Source organism: Stylophora pistillata, chromosome 11 (genome assembly GCF_964205215.1).
Source record: "Stylophora pistillata chromosome 11, jaStyPist1.2, whole genome shotgun sequence".
NCBI classification, from domain to species: Eukaryota; Metazoa; Cnidaria; class Anthozoa; order Scleractinia; family Pocilloporidae; genus Stylophora; species Stylophora pistillata.
The window spans coordinates 15,298,346-15,318,645 of record NC_142529.1 but is presented as its reverse complement, the minus strand read 5'-3'; the positions used below and the strand labels follow the sequence as shown (position 1 = coordinate 15,318,645).

The 20,300-nt window shown below is 38.0% G+C and overlaps 2 pseudogenes across 1 annotated transcript; both read right to left on the bottom strand.

Annotated features, from left to right (window-relative positions):
- Nucleotides 1–3,414: 3,414 nt before the first annotated feature.
- On the bottom strand, nt 3,415–4,571 carry LOC148720241 (uncharacterized; annotated as a pseudogene).
- Nucleotides 4,572–8,285: 3,714 nt separating this feature from the next.
- LOC111327202 (coadhesin-like) lies at nt 8,286–18,680 on the bottom strand (annotated as a pseudogene). The gene is made up of 12 exons (XR_015993508.1): nt 18,640–18,680; nt 16,213–16,279; nt 16,097–16,114; nt 15,054–15,500; nt 14,104–14,263; nt 13,143–13,316; nt 11,809–11,982; nt 11,140–11,313; nt 10,821–10,994; nt 9,917–10,365; nt 8,780–8,939; nt 8,286–8,436 (listed from the first exon to the last, which is right to left on the bottom strand). The product of XR_015993508.1 is annotated as a coadhesin-like (transcript).
- Between the last annotated feature and the right edge of the window lie 1,620 nt (nt 18,681–20,300).

The window sequence follows — 20,300 nt, the reverse complement described above, 5'->3', positions numbered from 1 at the left end:
TTACATAAGGTAATCTGGTAAGTACCGTTACACCAAAACATACTGGTCAGCGGTGAGCGACCGAGATGGACGCATAGTTTGCAGCTCCGTCCTAGCTTCAACTTTTTCAACGTTTTCTTGGTGCATTGTATACTATTTTCTTTAGTCATTGTCAAGTTTTCAATCATCAATATGCCGAGTGACCCTAATTGATCGTTAAAGAAGAAGAATCTAGAGGTTAAAGCTCAAATTGAAGATCGCGCTGAAGAGATCAAGAAACTCAAATCACAGTTAGCTAACAAAGATGGCGACGAGTCAACATCAGCAGCAGCACAGGCTGAGAGAGACCAACGATCTCCCAAAAATGAGCAAGCAGATTTTCAGTCAGTCCAAACTAGAGCAGAAGCAGAGCTCAGGCGGTATTTAATTTGTATGACAACTGTACGTATTTTTTAGCTTATAATGTATAAACTATAATGCATGGCTTATAACCCCAATAATATTGCAGTAATAAAATCTCTTTAGTTTATTGTAAAATCTCTTTAGCTTATTGTGGTAATCAAACATCTTTAGCTTGCAATGTGTAGTATTTACTTATTTATCTCTTATACCCGCCAAGACTAGGTAATGCTATATGCGGGTTGTGTAAATTTGTTTGTAATGTTCTGAAAAATAATAATAAACAACAACACCACAGAGGGAATTGGTACGTTGTTGCCTACAAGCTGTAGACGTTCATTAGCTCGTTAAAAACAGAAAACTGCTAGGTAAGGGGAGTAACAAATAGAATTGGTGGTGACGAGCAAAGAAAATGGTGTCGATCCTATTTCTAAGTGCATCCTTTGTGCATGTCTCAAGTATAAATGATTTAAACGGACCAGCCAGGCAAGTGAAATGAAGGGGTGGTTTTGAGTTGTTATGGGTAACGGTGAGTCAATGAAAGAACATCATTGTTTACAACAGTGTTTAGTCAAAACATCTAATTTGCCCTTGCAGCTTCCTAATCAAGTGAAAGTCATGTTTTCATTTTTTCTCTCTTGAAAGAAATCGATGGCGGATACACTGAGTGGTCTGAATCTACATGTAGCGTGTCGTGCGGCGGAGGAGAAAAGTCACTGACAAGAACATGAACCAATCCGCCGCCATCCAACGGTGGAAAGGACTGCAGTGAACTGGGATCAGCTGAAAAGACCGTTTCGTGCAACGAAGCAGAATGCCGTGAGTATTTCATTGTCACTCTGCGTCTTCTATGGTTAAAGTGGTGTGATTAAATATAAAGAGGTTTTTGTTCTCCTGTCATATGCTGTAACTTAGGGAAAGAAGCACAATTGGACTTGCAGCCTTTGTCTTTTTGTGTGTGCATAGCGATTGATGGTGGTTACACCGAGTGATCTGAGTCTGAGTGCAGAGTGACATGTGGAGGAGGGACAAAAATACTTACAAGAACCTGCACCAATCCCCCACCATCTAACGGTGGAAAGATCTGCAGTGAGCTAGGAACAGCTGTAAGGATAAATTCGTGCAACGAAGCAAAATGCCGTATGTATTTTTACCGCTGCTCTCTTTTTCCTGAACGCAAAAGTTTTCTCATCTATTCACCGAATCGAACTATGGCGTCCAATTTGAATTACCATTGTTTTGGACTTACCAGCCTCGTCTTGACGTGTAAACACAAAAGGATTATCACATGTGTAAGAGGCTTTTCAGTGCAGAACAATGGCAATTCAAATTGGACGCCATATTTTGATTCTGTGTATGCAACTACAATTCTGTTAAAAAGCACCTCGTCCTCGCTCCGTATCAACATTTTAAAAACCTGGTAATAAGCATAATTTTTTCCAGGAAATCGCTTGAATTTAACAAGTTACCACCGGGATGTACGAAAGCGATCCCCACAATAGTAATAGTAATTTATTTAAAGTCAATTACACAGGGAGTTGTTGCCCAGATCTCCCGAGCCAGAGGCTCATGACAAAAGTGATTGACAGAGAAAATATCAAAAGCATTATGTATATACAATATTGAAAAAAAAAAGTTGTTCGATAATAAATATGATATATAATGTAATGAGTTGATGTAATTTAAATAGTGGGGACAAATGCTGAGAATAATCGTTCGAAATGATAAATATCAAATTGAACAATTGTTGCATTGGCAACGGGGAAAATCGAGCTTGCTAATTGATCTATGATTTACACATTTTTAGCAGACTTTGCTGACGAGGGTAACTGATTCCAAATTCGAGAAATAATTTGTGAAAAGGAGTTGTGCATGAATTCAGTACTGTAAGATTTCTGTTCAACATTATGGCCTCTGTTACGTAAATCATAACTTAGATTACGGGACTTAAAAAATTATAAATGTAAGTTGGGCCATTTTTCTTGAAACATTTAAAAAATATGATGAGTGATTGTTCTATGCGTCTATTTAATAATGATCTCATGTCGATTAATGTAAGGGCAGATTCATAAGACACTGAGTTATTTAAGTTTAAAACTGTTCTTAGACCATAATGGTTTGCCTTTCTAGTTTATTACTTAACGTTTTTATAAGACCAATGAAAAGAGGATTGCAATATTCGAAATGAGGCAGAATAAAGCTTCTGTAGAGAGCTGTCATTGTGTTCTTTGGTACTAAGCGTTTTATGCGTCTTAGTGCCCCTATTTTTACATAGACTTTATTATGGATATCCTTTATGTGTTCCTGGAAAGATAGTTTATTATCCAACTTTATTCCCACGATCTTGAGGTGGTCTTTGGTTTTAATAGCACTGTTTTCAAATAGAAGTTAATTTTTTTTAATAATTTTTTTAAATTCATAATCGTACTTTGATTTACCCATTATCGTTCCTTGCATTTTCTCATCGTTAGATTTCAGGAAATTTTCTATTAGCCAGTTGGAGGGTTTGGCCATGTCTTGGTTCATGATGTATTGTAAGACTGTTGGGCTTGTGTTGGAAGCATAGTGCGTTATATCATCTGCGCAGAGCCTTAGGAGCGAAGATGAAATGAAGTCCTTCATATCATTAATGTATATATTGAACAGCAGGGGCTTAGAAGGCTTCCCTGAGGTACTCCACATTTGAGAAAGGACCAGTCAGATGTTTTGTCATTGCATTTTACTATCTGTTTTCGCTCATCTAGGTATGATTGTAACAACTTAAGCGCAGAGTCTTTGAAGCCATAAGCTTTTATCTTTGCGGTGAGAAGGTTGTGACAGACGCTGTCAAATGCTTTTGATCAATCAATTCCTACTGCAGCTGCATCGTTTCTTTCGTCGAGTTCAGTTCTCCAGTCGTCTGTAAATTTAATCAGAGCAGTAGCGCAAGAGTGACCCTTAATGAAACCGGATATGTTCTGAGAGAAGATAGGGTAAAGATAGCCGAAAGTTGATCATAGATTACTTTTTCAAATAATTTCGATATACCGGACAGAACGCTTACTGGTCAGTAATTCTTTTCGTTGGTTGACTCTTCCTTTTTGTAGATCGGCGTGGCATTACTTAATTTCCAGGCGCTGAGAATAGAGCTTGAGTTGATGCAGTAGTTGTATAAAGTTGCCAAGGGAGTAGCTAATACAGGTGCTGATAATTTTTGTAGTTTGGGTGAGAAGCCGTCCGGGCCTGTTGCTTTCTTTATGTCGAGCTTTGTAATATGGCCACCAATGATCTCAGCGTTTATCTCTTGGAAGTCGAATTCTAAATCATAGTGTTTGTTTTTGATGGCGGTAATACTAGGATGATCAGAGAAATCCTCTACTGATAACTGTAAGACTTGTTTGTCAAATCTTGGTTGAGCAAAGAACTTGTTGGAAACAACACTGGGACCTGGTACAACCTCGCCGTTTTCAATTAGGTAAATATTAAGGTTATCGTTCATGTCAGATCTGCTCTTATTTGGTATTAAAGGCTTCATCAACCTCCAGAATCGAGCATTGGATGTTGTTGTTGATGATGCTGCGTCGTTGCAGAATTGTTTTAGGGATTATCTTTTCAAGTTAGTCACCACATTACGTTGAATTGTATAATTGCACCAATTTTCATCTGTGGGAAAGAGACGATATTTCTTATAAAGGCGATTGTGTACCCGGATTTGCTTCTGAATGTTGGGGTTAATCCATGGAAGTTGGTTACCTCTTATTCGTACAGATTTTAGTGGAGCATGGATGTCGACAACTTGCTTCTAAAGAGACGACCAGTGAGACCAGATATCATCGATGTTATCGTAGATGTATGAGCTGTCCCACGGGACTTTATGTAAATCAGAGAGAAAGGCCTCTAAGTTCAGGTTCTTGAGTGAACGAAATTCTATCGTTCTTGCTTTAGGTTTTGGTAGTTTTTGTTTTCTGATAATGAAGATTAAATCGTGATCGCTTATGCCAAGTTGTAAGGTGCCACTTTTGGCAAGTGTCTCGGGATGTGAAGCAAGAGTGACGTCCAGTAGCGTTTTAGAATGATTTGTTGTTCTTGTCGCTTGTTGTTATTAGTTAAGCAGAATTGTCTTGCAAAATTTGTGAGTTCTTTATTTAAGCCATTTTGGTTTTAAGGAGTATTAAATCACCCACAAATATAATTTCCTTGCGTTTTGTGTACATCTTTTCTGTTGCTGTGGTAGAGGCAGGTATAAGATTCGAAATCTTGCACTTGTTTGGTGGACGGCAACAGGCACAAACTTAAAGAAAAGATCGAAGAAATCAAAGCAAAAGCTTGTTCTGGTAAGGTGACGTAAAACAAACACAAAAATATAACTCTGTCATGGACATTAATGGTTTCGAGTAAGTTAATTTTCCAGAATATGAAAAAGCCTTTTAAAACTGGATTTAAGATACTTCATTCACCAATGTTACATTAAAACTCTACTTTACGTTTTCCTAAATATTATTTTAGATTACTTCGCACAAGCACCGAATCAAATTTCATCAGCCACCACGTGCGCATCAAGACAAGAAAGTTCGGCTAAGAAAAGCACCATCGATTAGCCTCAGGACTTTTCCTCAGATCGTCGACGTTCAGCTCAATCGGCACTTGATCTTCTGGCCTTGGATTCACTTGGCCGTGCCTCGATGGATGCTACATACGCCGATTCTACCCAAAGGAACTTGAACTCGCATACACAGAGTTATATTGTGATTTGCGACAAGGTGTCATTTGCTCCTTTCCCAGTGACTGTTAAATTAGTTACGCGTTACATAGCATATTTGGTATCACTCGGCCGCGCTGATGGCACTATTTTGAATCATTTGATTAGTATCAAACACATTGCATAAACCTCTAGGTCATCAATTGGCTTGGGATGCTGATCATCGTTATAAATTGTTGTTAGACGGAGCTAAACACTACTTAAGCACGGCAGTCAAGCGCAAGGCGCCAATTACTCCGCGTTTGTTATTACGCCTTGTCCCCCTTTTTGATTTTTCAAATCCTTTGCACGTCGCCATGTGGACGCTTTTCTAAACGGCTTTTTCGACATTCTTACGAAAGTCAAATTTAGTTGTTGATCGTGCGGCCTCGACTAAGGTCAGTTTACGGTCAGATGTTCGTCAGTTTCCACGCATCGTTCGCGCCTCCAAAACTATTCCGTTTCAGGAACGCATTTTTTCCTTACCATTGCTGCGCATACCAGGCAGTTTGTTGTGCCCCGTAGCCGCGCTGTCCAATCGCTTACATATTACCCAGGTACCGCAGGACATGTCTTTATTTTCAGTTCGATCAGCTGGTTCTACCCGCCCTATAACATATGCACATTTTTGCTCTTTTCTCACAAGGGTTATTAGTGCCGTTGATCTAGAATCCTCTGGCTACTCTCCATATAGGTTTAGGCGCGGGGGCGCAACTTTTGCTTTCCAAGCCCAAAATACCATCTGAATTTATTAAAGCTCAAGGCGACTGACGCAATGACTGTTACTTAATATATCTTTGAATGTCTGATAAACAAAAACAGGCGGCTGCTAGTCTATGGATCAATTTTGAGTCATTTTCTCCGATAACTGTTCTCCGAATTACGACACATCGCTCAGCTCTGTAAGATGATTAAGATGAGCTTCGGAGGGCCTACCAAACTCAAAGGTCAGTTAAGTGTGTCGGTGTTTTTTTTGTTTTTTTTGCAAGCATTTTTAACATGTTCAGTTTAACAGTCATTCACTGAAGGCGAAGTGAATATTCACTAAACCTAAGCCTGAAACTTTTTTCAGTATTTCTGAAAATAAATTGCTTTGGTCGCTCGTATCGAGATGAGCAGCCACTTACCACTAGGATTTAACAGGTTTATTCAAGTTAACCGGCAAAAACTTTATATCTTTCTTTTTAAAAATGTTACTCCAAGTTTAGTAGCATCTTTTGCGCTCCAAAGAATTGTACCTTCTATCGCGTTTATCAATTCCTGTATAACAAGGACAAAATGTGAGGCACCCATTTTGAAATTTAGCGAATCAGTTAAAATCACCCCTGCGAGGTAATTATGGCGATTCCTTACACGATTCTCGACCGATCAGAGCGCGCTCGTCTCTATAATCACCGGAGCGAGAATTATTGTAAAAATGTTATTATTCGTAAATTGTGCTAACCGCTAAATGATGCTTAATCGCTAAATTGTGCTTATCTCCCTCGAATGAATAAAGGGTTCCTACCAAAACGAAGAAGATTCAAATTAGAAATTATTCTGATTTTATCAAAGAACACATTAATCACGGGTTGCCTATTTACCGAGTTAGGATTTCGAGTTGAATTTCGAGTTAGATTTCGAGTTGGAATATCGAGTTGGATTTTCGAATTAGGATTTTTTGGCGGGATTTTTTGTGTTAAATGGGGTTGACAGGCCTACACGACTCCCAGCGCGTGTTTAGAATAGCCTATTCAAAGTTTGGCCCTCACGAGTATGTCTTTGAGCGACCTCCCTCTTTTGTAAGATACTAGCGGCGGATTTTTGTATAGTTCGCTCAGTAGTGGTTGTGTTTCTATTAAATGCCAGTTTTTCATGAGAATTTGCTTTAGGTTTGGCACTGATGGTTGGTATTGTGTAACAAAAGGCAAGATTCGTTGGTTCGGCTTCGGTTTCTGTTGAAGAGCTAATTTCCTGTTTTTGAAATTCACCTCTGAGAGGGTTGTGGTAATGAGGTCCTCTGGGTAGCCTTTCAAGTAAATACGCTTTGAAATTTGCAATATTCTCCTGGAATATCGTTTGAGAGGAGTTTGTTCTGAGAAGTCTAAGGGCCTCCCCTTTTATGAAGCCTTTTTGCAGAAAACAAAACAGTTACTGGGGGTTGGGGAACTAGGAAAGCATTGTAAAGCAGCATTCGTGCCATTTTTCGGTCTTCAAAATATGGTGGGATTACAGGATTTATATATTTGCCTGTTGTTGTCCAATTCTTAACGCGGAATTCTAAATTTGTACCACCAGAATAGATATGACAAGAGAAATCATATTCTAGATCTTACCTTCGATTTACACCCGGTTATCGTAATTTTTTTCGTTTCGTTTATCTTTTGGTATCAAAGCTTTCCCAATCTTGCCATTTTTGAAATGAGGAGCATGTTAGTGGCGAAGGGAAATGAGTTCGAGGAAGACACAATGTCTTGCCTCTTACTTCATGTATGCTTTACATAGTGACGTCGCAGAATAAAAAGGTAAAACACCAACCCCAACCCTACACGAATTCTTTTGTTGACTGCATTGGACTAGCCGATTCGTCGCAGCTGGATTACTAGTAAGCATCTCGAAAAAACCGACTCTACATCCTTACTCGAAAATCCAACTCGAAATCCCAACTCGAAATCCTAACTCGAAAATCCAACTTGAAATCCTAACTCGAAATCCTAACTCGGGAGTTAGTTTGTCTCCATTACTTCATCATTGATGATGGTTCAAAGAAAAACTACTGGGCGGACTGCCTGACGACCCAAAATTGTGATTTTGCAACATATAAACGGTAAAAAGTGAGTGTGTTTTTCGTTCCGTTAGACTCACAACAGAAAGAACTAGGAATAGAAATGAGTTTTATTTAGTGTAGGGTTTTTAGAAGGTGATTAAGTGGAAGAAATCTCGCTGAAAACTTCGGCTGGACAAGAAAATTCATAAAATTCATAAAACTTATCATCAGTGGAGGAATCTAAGCGCTCTTTGATTTACGGGATATGTGCGGAGTTTGAAAACCTTTGACATCGGTTGGGAATATCAACACAAGCAAGTTGAGGGAACTTTGTTTCAGCTTAGTGCCCATTTTTGAAAGCGAAGTTGAGAAAAGTTTACTTCAGCACCGTTTTTCTCAAATAGCTGACTGAAGTTGTTCCGTGGTAATAAAACGAAGACAATATAACTGGATTGGTGTTTTATTCATCTAACCCATCACTAATATCATCTGCAAATACATTAATTTTGTCAAATTAACATTTAATTTAAAGCTTCCCTGCATTGTTATTTCCCTCTTGGTGGACGTCACATTCTAAATACGAAGCATCTTTATTCTACAAAACAAGCAAAACACATCTGGTCATCCTTAATCAGCACTGTTAGTGCTACTATTCAAAAAGCATTTCCACGTTACTAATAAAAACTCTCAGAGAGAGAAAATTATATCAAACTAGACTCAAAGCCTTGATTTTGCTATTCGTGCGCGAATCTACGTTGCTATAAGGATCACCAAAGTGTCCACGCTGGTGAAATACAACTATATTAGCGTGTTCGCATTGGTCAAGAGAAAGTGGGCCTACGTTCTATTTTGTCCTTTCAAATTGCAATCACCTTTTTAAGACACACGGAGAACAAAACCAGATGATAAGGAGATAAACCGGTATAAGGGATGCTTACCACAAGCGGCTTCGAGGATTTCATCCAAACCATTAGATAGTTTTTGCAAATTATCGTACAGAAAGACCTTCCCATTTTTGCTAGCAATTGCTAGGAACTGCGTTTTTGCTTTATTTATCTCTTTACCAACTCCTACAACAACTATGCTGACGTTTTTCACCTGTTTAAAAAAATACAGCAATGACAGTAAAAGATTTCATTACAATAACCACATTTTAGTTGGCGTTCGTGGAAACAACCAAGTCTCATATTATTGCACCTTTGGGCATTCGTATCTTCTGACCAAAGTGTATAAAAGTCACTTGCGACAACTCTTTGTCAAATTTGATGAAGAAGTTTATATCTCTAAAATTACCGATTGTGAATATATGAAAATATGCAGAGCTCTACCAACTGAGCTTACAAGCCAAATCGGAGCTAATTATTTTGTTAGTTCGTAATGAACCTTTCAAGTGACAAATAAATGACTGTGAATATGAGAAAATCATGTATATGAGCTGGGGCTTGTGAGTTCAATTGGTTAGTTGATAGAGCAGTGCACTCGGCATCGCAGAGGTCATGAGTCCAACTCCCGTACAAGGCTAAGTGTTTTCAGACTCTATTTTCACTACTTCTTAAGTAGTGTTTATTAATGCGAAGATCATTTTCATATTCATTTATAATTACCGTAAGAAGTTTGGCTCGTTTTCTCAAGGGTCTCTTACGACCTTGCAAACGCCCTCCGTCTTGTAAATACGTCCACATTTTAAGGTTAGGGTTTTCTCTAGGAAAATAACTCCTGGGATCGACGGCTGTGTGACGTTACCCCAAATTCAGAAAATAAGCTTTTATTTATTTATTATGAATATTTAGACAGGGCAGCTGGTTTAAACGAGGCCCTGGGAATAACTATCTCTTCATTTGAATTTATAAATTATCATTACTGATTTCTCAACGCTTCTTCATCAGTTTGCCAAGTTAAAAGAGAGAGAAACCTTTCTGGAACCAATACTTGACTGACTTTTTCTCATATTGAGACCCAAAATTGATATCGCTAAACGTTGAGCACAGTGGGCGTAAGATCTTCTGACTTGCCGGTCTTGAACTACAAGAATCTGCTAAAGAATATGTCAATTTGTCGAGGATCAGCTACATTACCTTCAGCGCTTGTAATGACTGCGTAAAGGGAATAAGAGGCCGTTTATCATTCTTTTCTATAAAATTTTTTCCATCAGTAAAGATAAACATCATATTCCTAGCTTCAGGCCTGTCTCCTCCACGTGGGGAGAACAAATCTTTCACGGCACGGTCCAAGGCAAGATCTATGCGCGTTCCCCACTTCGCAGGTATATAGCTTAACTTCCTCTGGATGTGGTCTTTCAACTTTTCACCATTGTGGTAAACATGGTTTTTAAAGTTGTTATGGATGGTGGCACTTGGTCCAAATGTGCCGATAGCAAAATGATTTCCTGAAGAAGAAACACCTGTCTTGTCCACCAAGTCAGTAATCAGCTTAATCACAACTTTTCGAAATTCCTTGTTCATACTTCGTGATCTGTCCCCCAAAATGGCGATATCTGAAACTATGTTTGCAAGAGGACAACCACCTACGGATAACGAAAATGTTTTCAGTTTTCACCCTTTAGGCTTTGGCTGATGTCATGTTTGAAGAAGATTTACAGTGACTTTTGTTTTTCAGTGAGTTTCATTCAGAGGACATCACAGACAGGTAGCAAAACTCTTCCACCGGCGAAAACCTCGAAAGAATTTCCATTTTTCCATGCAGTTTAGTCTTAACTGGACCAGATAAAGTATATTTCAGTAACGAACAAAAATGTTTTTCACCGTTGTGATCACAGGCTCGTAAGTATTTTTGTCCCCTATCCACATGTTACACTACACCGACTCAGACCACACAGTGTAACCACCATCAATCGCTACACGAAGTTTGGTCGTACTCCTCCCAAGTTATCGCATATGAAACTTATATATAGAAACATATTTAGATGTAATTAAACTTCTCTAACCATAGTAAACTCAAAGTGACGGTAAAAATACTTACGGCAGTCTGCTTTGTTACATGAAACTGTCTTTCTAACTGGGCCCAGTTCACTGCAGTCTTTTCCACCGTAAGCTGGCGGAGGATTGGTGCAGGTTCTTGTAAGTATTTTTGTTCCTCCTCCACATGTCACACTACACTCAGACTCAGACCACTGAGAGTAACCACCATCAATCGCTACACACACAAAAACGAAAGTTAAAATTTAATTTTTGCTTCTTTGCTAAAGTTATAAGATGTGAATATGTACACAGGAACACTTTTCGATCTAATTAAACTTCTCTAACCATAGTACACTCAAAGTGACGGTAAGAATACTTACGGCATTTTCCTTCATTACATGAAACTTTCTTTTTATCTGGGCCCAGCTCACTGCAGTCTTTTCCACCGTAAGCTGGCGGAGGATTGGTGCAGGTTCTTGTAAGTAGTTGTGTTCCTCCTCCACATGGAACACTGCACTCAGACTCAGACCACTCAGTGTAACCACCATCAATCGCTATACGACACAAATGATACACTGCGCTTATGCTTGCCTATTTAAGTGATAGCTTTTAAAGTGTAAGCAAGACAATTAACTTGTCTTTTAACAAATCGATATTAACCTTGGGTAAGTTTAGATTGCTTCCAAGCAAAAGAAAAAAACTGTAATGATAACTTGTTTCTTTTCTTTGTTGAATATAGTCTTTCTCATGCTTTCTTTAAAGTATATTTATATTGTTCACAACAAAGTCGAAATTATGATCAACCGAGTTTTATTTCGGAAACTTTATCTTTTACTTATTGGAAACTTACTTATTAGAAACTTACTTATTAGATGGAAAATATATCAAACACAGACAATCTGACAAAAATTTTTGTATGGTATCAGGGGTTTCATATGTCGATGCAGAGCGAAGATGGTGGTTTTACTTAAGGTGAGTGTGGCCATGTAGTTAAAAAATATTTCTCCTATGTAATACAACACACGTAAAGCAGCAATCAAAAGACTTACGGCACTCTACTTCATTGCATGAAACTCTCCTTTCAGCTGGCCCCAGCTCACTGCAATCCTTTCCACCGTTAGATGGCGGGGGATTGGTGCAGGTTCTTCTTAGTGTTTTTGTCCCTCCTCCACATGTAGCACTGCACTTAGACTCAGACCAATCTGTGTATCCACCATCAATCGCTACATTGACACAACAAGACAAAAGCTGCAAGTTCAGATGGGTTCCTTTGCTAAAGTTACATTAACCATAGGACCCTCAAGTTAACAGTAAAAATACTTACGGCAATCTCCTTCGTTACACAGAACAGTCTTTTCAGCTGGCCCTAACCCACTGCAGTCCTTTCCACCATAGGATGGCGGAGGATTGGTGCAGGTTCTTGTCAGCATTTTTTTCCCTTCTCCACATGTCACACTGCACTCAGACTCAGACCATTCACTGTATCCACCATCAATCGCTACAGGACAAAAATAATACTGCCTTTACGCTTGCTTATTTCAATTACAGGCACAGGAAAGTGCCTATGTTGGTAAAGTATAGGTACAGAAACTTACTTGCATTTTAGCGAATCGCTACTAACCTCACGACATATAAGAATAGATCCAAGCAAAGAAAACTTGAACGGAAGCTTTTGTCAATTGGTTAAAAAAGAAGCAAACTGAGGAGAAGGTGAGACCGTGATGACTCGTTTCTCTTGCCCTATTATGCTGCTCGTGTGTTTTTTGTTTGTACGTGTTTGTTATGAATGTTTTATTCGTCCCGGTTCAGTGTATTAATATTGCTCTCATTAAAATTTGAACTCAGCCGATTGGTAATTCGGGAACTATATCACTCATCCATTGGAAGATAACCATTCCATGTTATGACGAGTTTGGAATATCGATGCAGAGCGGAGATGCCAGGTTTTTTAAACGTAACTGTGATTATGTACATTACGTATGATGCAGGATCCTCGCAGTAGATAGCGCTATTTATGCAATAGCGAAAGTCAGACCTGAAAAAAATCAGGCCTGTACGGGACTCGAACCACTGACCTCTGCAATACTAGTGCAGCGCTCTACCAATTGAATTGGTAGAATCAATCAATTGGTAGAGCGCTGCACTAGTATCGCAGAGGTCAGTGGTTCGAGTCCCGTACAGGCCTGATTTTTTTCAGGTCTGACTTTTGCTATTGTATAAATAGCGCTATCTACTGCGAGGATCGTGCATCATACGTATCTAATACCGCAGTTCAAAATATATGAACTTCATATATTCATTCTATCTCATTATGAACATTGTAGTGGAGAAATTTTCCTCCTATAATACTCGGCATACAAAAAGTAGCGGTTAAACTACTTACGGCATTTTTGTTCGTTACAAGAAACTTTCTTTTCAGCTGGCCCAAGTACATTGCAGTCCTTTCCACCTTTAGATGGCGGCGGACTGGTGCAGGTTCTTGTCAGTGTCTTCACTCCTCCTCCACATGTCACACTGCACTTAGACTCAGACCAATCAGTGTAACCACCATCAATCGCTACAAAACAAAATTATAACTTCACCTACTCTTGTTTACTCAAGTGACAGCATGTAAAGGATGGGCGCATGATTTTAGTTGCATTTTAACAAACCAATTTGATTGTGCGAGAGATTACTTTCGATAACAAGCAATAGGAGATTAGACAAAGGTTATTTTAATACGATTATGGATAAACAAGCAACAACTCCATGTCTTATAATGAGTGCTGATACAGGTCCTGTTAGTCTTTTTATTCTTTCTCAATCCACCATACTGAACCTTGCCTTCATCTACTCAGCTTAATTACCATCAACAGCTTAAAATAAGAAAATTATAGGACAAAGGAATGACACTATATGAAAATAATTCTTATTATCGGCTGGAGGGAAAGTGATTAAGTTAGAACTGGGACAAGTATGCTATTTCAAAGCTTGTGCCTTTTCTCAGAAAGGATTCTATCTCAATGAAGTCAGTACATAGCATGATAATGTTTTTCCTTAGTTCTCAGTCCCTTGAGTAAACCTTGACTCAAGCTTGCATAGCCACAAGAAATGATCTTCTTAGAGTTTAGGAGTGCATTTATGGTCTAAATAATTAGCGAGATAGACCTTCGATTCTTTGTAAAACAACAGGGAAACAGTTTTATCTATTCAAATGGTTTCTAACTTGTTCAAGCCCTTATTTTCGACGTAAGGCACCATAGCAACATTCAAAACTTCCTATCTTCAAACACGAGGAAATTCTCCTTACATGCATATTCAGACCCTGAGAATAAAACCAGATGACTTCGAGAGGAGATCCTTACCACACATTGCTTCAAAGATTTCGTCCAAACTTTGGGAGAATTTAGTAAAATCGCGGTACAGAAGGACTGTTCCCTATTTTCCAGCAATCATTCGCATCTTTTCTTTTTCATTCCATAAGTTTTGACCGACTCCTATCACAATTATCTTCACGTTTTTCCTCTAAATAAAAAAGGTAAAATAGATTCGAAGTAGAAATTTATGTAAGTTTAAAGTGAGCTTTGTATATTCTAGCGACAAAAAATTTAAAAGGATGATATTTCTCCATCACATACAAGTGGTAAATTTAATGACGATAATGACATCTTAATAGTAACCGATATTAATATTGGATGACGTCGCAAGGACCTTTTTGACCTTTTATCAAGGGGGGTCTCCCCCTTAGTTTATAAAATGTTTCAGGTGGGGTCTACATGCAGGAAGGACAGCCGTATAGACTTGGGCTGCTTTCTCATCATAGTGCCACTGGCATGTCATTTCCCCCGGATTACTGCTTCTTCAACGTTGGTTACTTGCCGCTTCCTTCGTTTCATTAAAAACACAAGTCCTCTCTTACGATTTTGAATCCATTGGATTGTTATACGAATACACTTTGGGCCCAGGACGGTCCTAGGCGGCGGTGTTACACAATGAACGGACTTTTTCCCAGTTTCAGCCATTACTTTTTTTGTCTCCAGTCACAAATATCATATTGCAATTTTCTAATTTTCCAAATAGACACTTTGGGCCAAGGACGGTCCTAGGCGGTGTTACACAATAAACGGACTTTTTCCCAGTTTCAGCCATTACCCTTTTTTGTCACCAGTCACAAATATCATATTGCAGATTAGCACTGAGTTGACATGAACTTGGTTCGAAGCGTAATTTTGCAAACATAGAGAAATACACTTGCTAACAAGAGAATGCACTTGAGAAAGTTAATAGCAGTTTTTTTGGGAATCAGCTACATTACCTCCAATGCTAATCTGGATTTCCAGAACGGAATCAAAGGCTTTTCGTCATTCCTCGCTATAAAAGGTTTCCCATCGGTAAAGATGAACAAAATGTTCTTAACATTGGGCCTGTCTCCTCCTTGTGGGGTGAACAACCCATTGATCCATGGCACGATCCATGGCAAGATCTGTTCGCGTCCCCAAATACTTAGGCTCGTAGCTGAACTTTTTCTGGATGCTTTTTTTTAAATTCTTATTATTGTAGTAAAATTTGTCTTTAAAGTTAATATGGATGGTGGCGCCTGGTCCAAATGTGCCGATAGCAAAATGGTTTCCTGAAAAGGAAACGCCTTCCTTGTCTATCAAATTGAAGACCAGCTTTATCAGAGATGCTCGTTGCCACTTGTTCATGCTTCTTGATCTGTCACCCATAATCGCAATATCCATTTTCTCATCACGACAGCCACCTGTACATAACGACAACGTTCTCAATTTTCTACATTGATCCCAACCTGATTGTATCTTTCAAAAAGATTCACAGTGACTATCAATATAGTAAGTTTGTAAGCAAACAAATAGGAAAATATTTCAACTTAAAATTTTGCTTTCTTTCCTTGAAAAATATTCCTGAAGTGTTCATCTAGTAAATTTGACCTCAAATAAATAAATGAGAAGGTGAGCGCACGCGCGCAATAAAATGACACGTGCTTCAATCGGTCACGAATAAAATTAAACGGTGGCACGGCCAATCAAACTTTGTTTTATTCTCGAAGATATGTATCAAGAGGAACAATTCGCAGACTGTCGAGCGCAGCTCCGTGTGAAATGAAACGTCAGCGTGAAAAATGGAAAGCAGTTCAGATGAGCAATGTCTATGACTTTTATTCATTTCTATTTTTTTTTAACCCCTTGTGTACGATCTCTGCATAAAGACGGGCCAGCTTACTGAATTTGGCTCTAAACGTTTTTCGCAATTAGCACCAGGGACTTCTTCTAAAACTGACTCTATTCAACCAAACGACACGCTAAAAAAGAACAATTGGACAGTGCAACACATACAAACCTTTCGCCGAGGATATCTCTGTAAAGGGAAATAAAGGGCATGAAATATTAGAAAAAAGTTCTACGATACCGGAAAACAGTAAACACAGAAACTTTGCACAATTGCTATTGTTTTACCTAACGACAGGGTGAAAAGTGCGATGGTCAAAACCCAAAGAGTTTCCATACTGTAATCGCTCAAAATCTGAAAGTAAAAAGAAACAAATATATCGACATTAGCGAGTAATATGCTCGTACACTTTTTAAAAAAATTCATCAAGAGAAATAACGTAAGGGGACTTCTGAATGCAAAGGTAAATCAAATGGTTTAGTAAGGCATATAAGTTCAAAACATGATAATTAGTATCAGGATGGAGAGTTTCAAAAGAAACGATTATTCCAAACGTGAAAGATGAGGCATTGGTTACAACCTGTAGTCTTAGTCCAGAAAAGCAAAGTCCATGTCAAAGTAAGTAAGTAAGTAAGTAAGTAAGTAAGTTTATTTATTCACGTTGAACACAAAAGAGCTTACAACAAAGCTCGTAAGAACGTGCACGTGCTAATTACTAGAAAAGATGTTATAGCATATGATAAAAAGTATGAAAATCGTAATCTTTTACAAGTTATGATTTATGATCGTCCCTTCCAATCAAATAATCTGCAGTAAGAAATTCCCAGCTACTATAACTACTATAATGCATAATTCATCATTAATTAACCGTCCCTTCTAACCCAATTTATATGTGAAATATCTAATACTGAAGAAATCCCCAACTACTATGACTATTATAATGTTCAATTAAATATCGGTAGCTCTGTTATCAAACATGCCTCTTAAAAAAGCAATTCTAAGTAGAACTTCTTCAAAGCTGTTTTAAAAGCCTTGATGTTTTCACTTTTCCTAACTTCCATAGGTAACTTATTCCATAGCTTACTGGCAATGAAAGAGAAAGATTTATGCAGCCACTCAGAATTAAAATGAGGTTGAGCCAGATTGCTGCCTTGACTCCTAAGATTATAGCCTATATGTTTTGAATTTAAAAAGTCAGTAATATAACTAGGACCAATAGAATTAAGGCATTTATATATCGAGATCAATGTCTGATAATACCTACGCCGTCTTAAAGTACTTGATTTAACTAATTCTAAAAGACTTTCATAACTGTTACTCTTAACTTTAAATAACGTTCTTAAAATGTAATAGTTAGCGACTTCAAGTCTATTGGCCTGCACTTTGCAAAGACTAATAAATAATATGCTACAATATTCTAAATGTGGGACAATGAATGCTTTACATAATAAAATCATAGTGTTCACCGATATGAATCGGGAAATTCTTTTGAAGGCAGCATTCTTTGCATAAACTTCTTTAAGCTGTTCAGTGATATGCTCCTTAAAGGTAAGCCGTTTATCCAAGGTGACGCCCAAGATTTTCAAAGTGGGTTCAACATCTACTTTGATGCCATTAATTTGGATCTCATATTCATATGTCGAAGAACCAAGAATCATGTCCTGAGTCTTTGTATTGTTAATAGAGAGATAATTTTGTTTAAACCGTGAAGGGTTAATAAGTCTTGGTTAACCATAAACTGTAATGCTATCGAGGAAGCATCAGACGAATAGCTGTTGAATACTAACGAGATAAATTATTTAACACTTCTGAAGTTTTGGCAATGATCAGGGTTTTGCCACCGAACCAGTTTCTACAGTTCGAGTTTGCCTTACATCTCTCCATCGCTAGATTGCACGTCTCTCATTTTAAAAAGCCCTAACGCTGACATTAGAACTGTTTCAAATACGTACTATCGTTCTTCAAGAGAGAGTGATTGAAATATTGTAACTTTCAGTCCTTCATTTGAAGACCCAAAACGGAAAAGAAATAGATTCAAGCATGTGAGACTATGCGAAACAATTTATTTTTTCCAACCTAAATTAATACGCCAAAGAACCATTATATACGTAGATTTAAAGCTGAAGTGCCCATAAATTCTCTCAATTGAAACAAAGTAGCCTGATTTCACGATTGGCTAATGCAGCTCGTGCGACAGGAAAACACGTTAAAATCGAAAAAGCCTTCGATGTTCCTGATGCTATCTTATTTCAAGTGGATGATTAAATCGCTTTCACTCTTAACATTTTAGGGGTGCGTTTTCGAACAGTGTTAAGCCTATTATATTACTTTATTTTCTAGAAAAATGCAAATTAGTGTTCCATCATATTTAAGAATTTGTATTCCAAAATAATGACCATTTCATGGCTCACAAGAAAAGAATACTTCTAATAAATTTGTTCAGCCTGTGGCAGATTAAAGGATTGGATATATGAGTAAGTAAAAAGTTTAAAGAAAGCTACAGATGCGAACTTTTAAGAAGCCAAATGACTACTATAACCTTTCATGCTGTAATTAAATCTGTGTCATGGCATTTTAAGGGAACGGATCAACTCGAGAATCACAAGAAAAAAAAAGGGAAGCGCAGATTTAAACTTAAGCCCATTTAGAGTAAAGCCAAGCATCTAGCATAATTTTTCATCGAGTCAAATATAATAAAGATAATGCTCCCTTACCTTTTTCAACCGATGAAGCTGAGTAAGAAATGACAATGAAGGATCGGCTATCTTTAAAACTAGCTTTTAGACCAAATTAAAAAACAAGAGGTACGCATAGGCGGGGGTCATTTATCAAACCAGGCATACATTAATACAAAATAATTAAAACTCAAAGAAGAGGGCTGTTAATAGCGACAAAAAAGTTCAAGTTCGTTCTCTAGGGTTACATGGTTGTACCACAAAGCATGCGTTGTGGTGTTTGTGAACAGGATACCTTGAACCAGCTCAAAGACATATATCTTCTTTTAGTCTTGCCGTGGTCATTTGAATACAAAATGGGCATTACAAGCTATTTTTTCAGCACAACTTTATGTTTTACTGAGGTTTTACCCACCAAAACTTCGCCTGGCAGCCACTCCAGGCAAAACAGATAACCTTGACAATTGTCATTGTTTCATCAATAAGCGAGATGAATGTAACCTTTGTTAAAGGGTAAGTAGGATGATATCTTGCCGCCCACTAAGTGTCATATTTATTACTGAAAACTCACTTTCCTAGAAGTTTTCAACATTATGCCTGATTATATGATCATCGAGAGGATCAATTGTGAGTCAAAGGTATTAGAAAAAGCATTTAATCTAATACCCTCACGAAAACCATTCATGATTTAGAAGAGTAGACTAGTCTTTCTTGTTAATGGTTAAGGTTGACAGACTTGAGGTTAATCTTTATCTCAGGATAACTACTATTTATAATTATGGTTTCGTGCATGTCTGTAGCCTTTTATACTCAGCGTTCATTTGATCTTTGAGTGAAAAGGCTTCGCCCCATTCTCTTACGAGTTTGACCCACGTCTCTGCTGAATTCGTTCCAGTTTTTTGTTGAGAACAGTCTTCTAACCCTCAAACCCTACTAGACTGATAATCGTATTACATGCACTGAAACCCACACTACGTGGTAGCGGCGGTGATTTGATTAGCGGTTTAAGGAACTTTTCAATAACCAGTCGATGATTAATGATATCAAAAAAAAACAGGTTCTCGTCTGTATTTCAAAGAGGCAGGAAGTTTTACTATCCCTTTCTTTTATTGGATAACATTTTTCTCTGGCTTCTCACTCCGAAGAGAGAAGAATATATTACCAGTCTTTTAGGGCGACTCCACCTGCCATGATACCTTAAAGTCACATTTAGTTTACTGTCTCAGCAAGTCGTCAAAAACGGAACCCAAGTTTTTGTGCAAGTTTAGCAAATCATCGAATAACGTTTTGAAGAGCGTGCAATTTTATTCATTTGAATCAGAAAGTAAAAAATGACTGCTAATTCGTAATACATAAGCGCGTGTTCATCTCGATGATCGAGAAGTAAATCACGCGGGAAGTTTGCCGACGTTTGCAGGATGGTAAAGAGTTGTTTTGGGTGTGCACGGACAGAAATGACGAAATAAGGATGACTGTGGCAACGAAAAGCTTAATAAGCGTTTTTGTTTTTCTGTTTTTTTGCTGTTTTTGTTTGTTTTTCTTTTTTTAATTTGTGCTTTATTTTTGCTCTCTTTGCTTTGTTTGTTGTTCTGTTTTTTCCTTCTTATTGCTGCTGTCGCAATTTTTTTTTATAATAGTTTCAAGAGATGTTAGGTAAATGAGCGATGAAGCAACTTCGTAAGATGTACCGGAAAAAATGA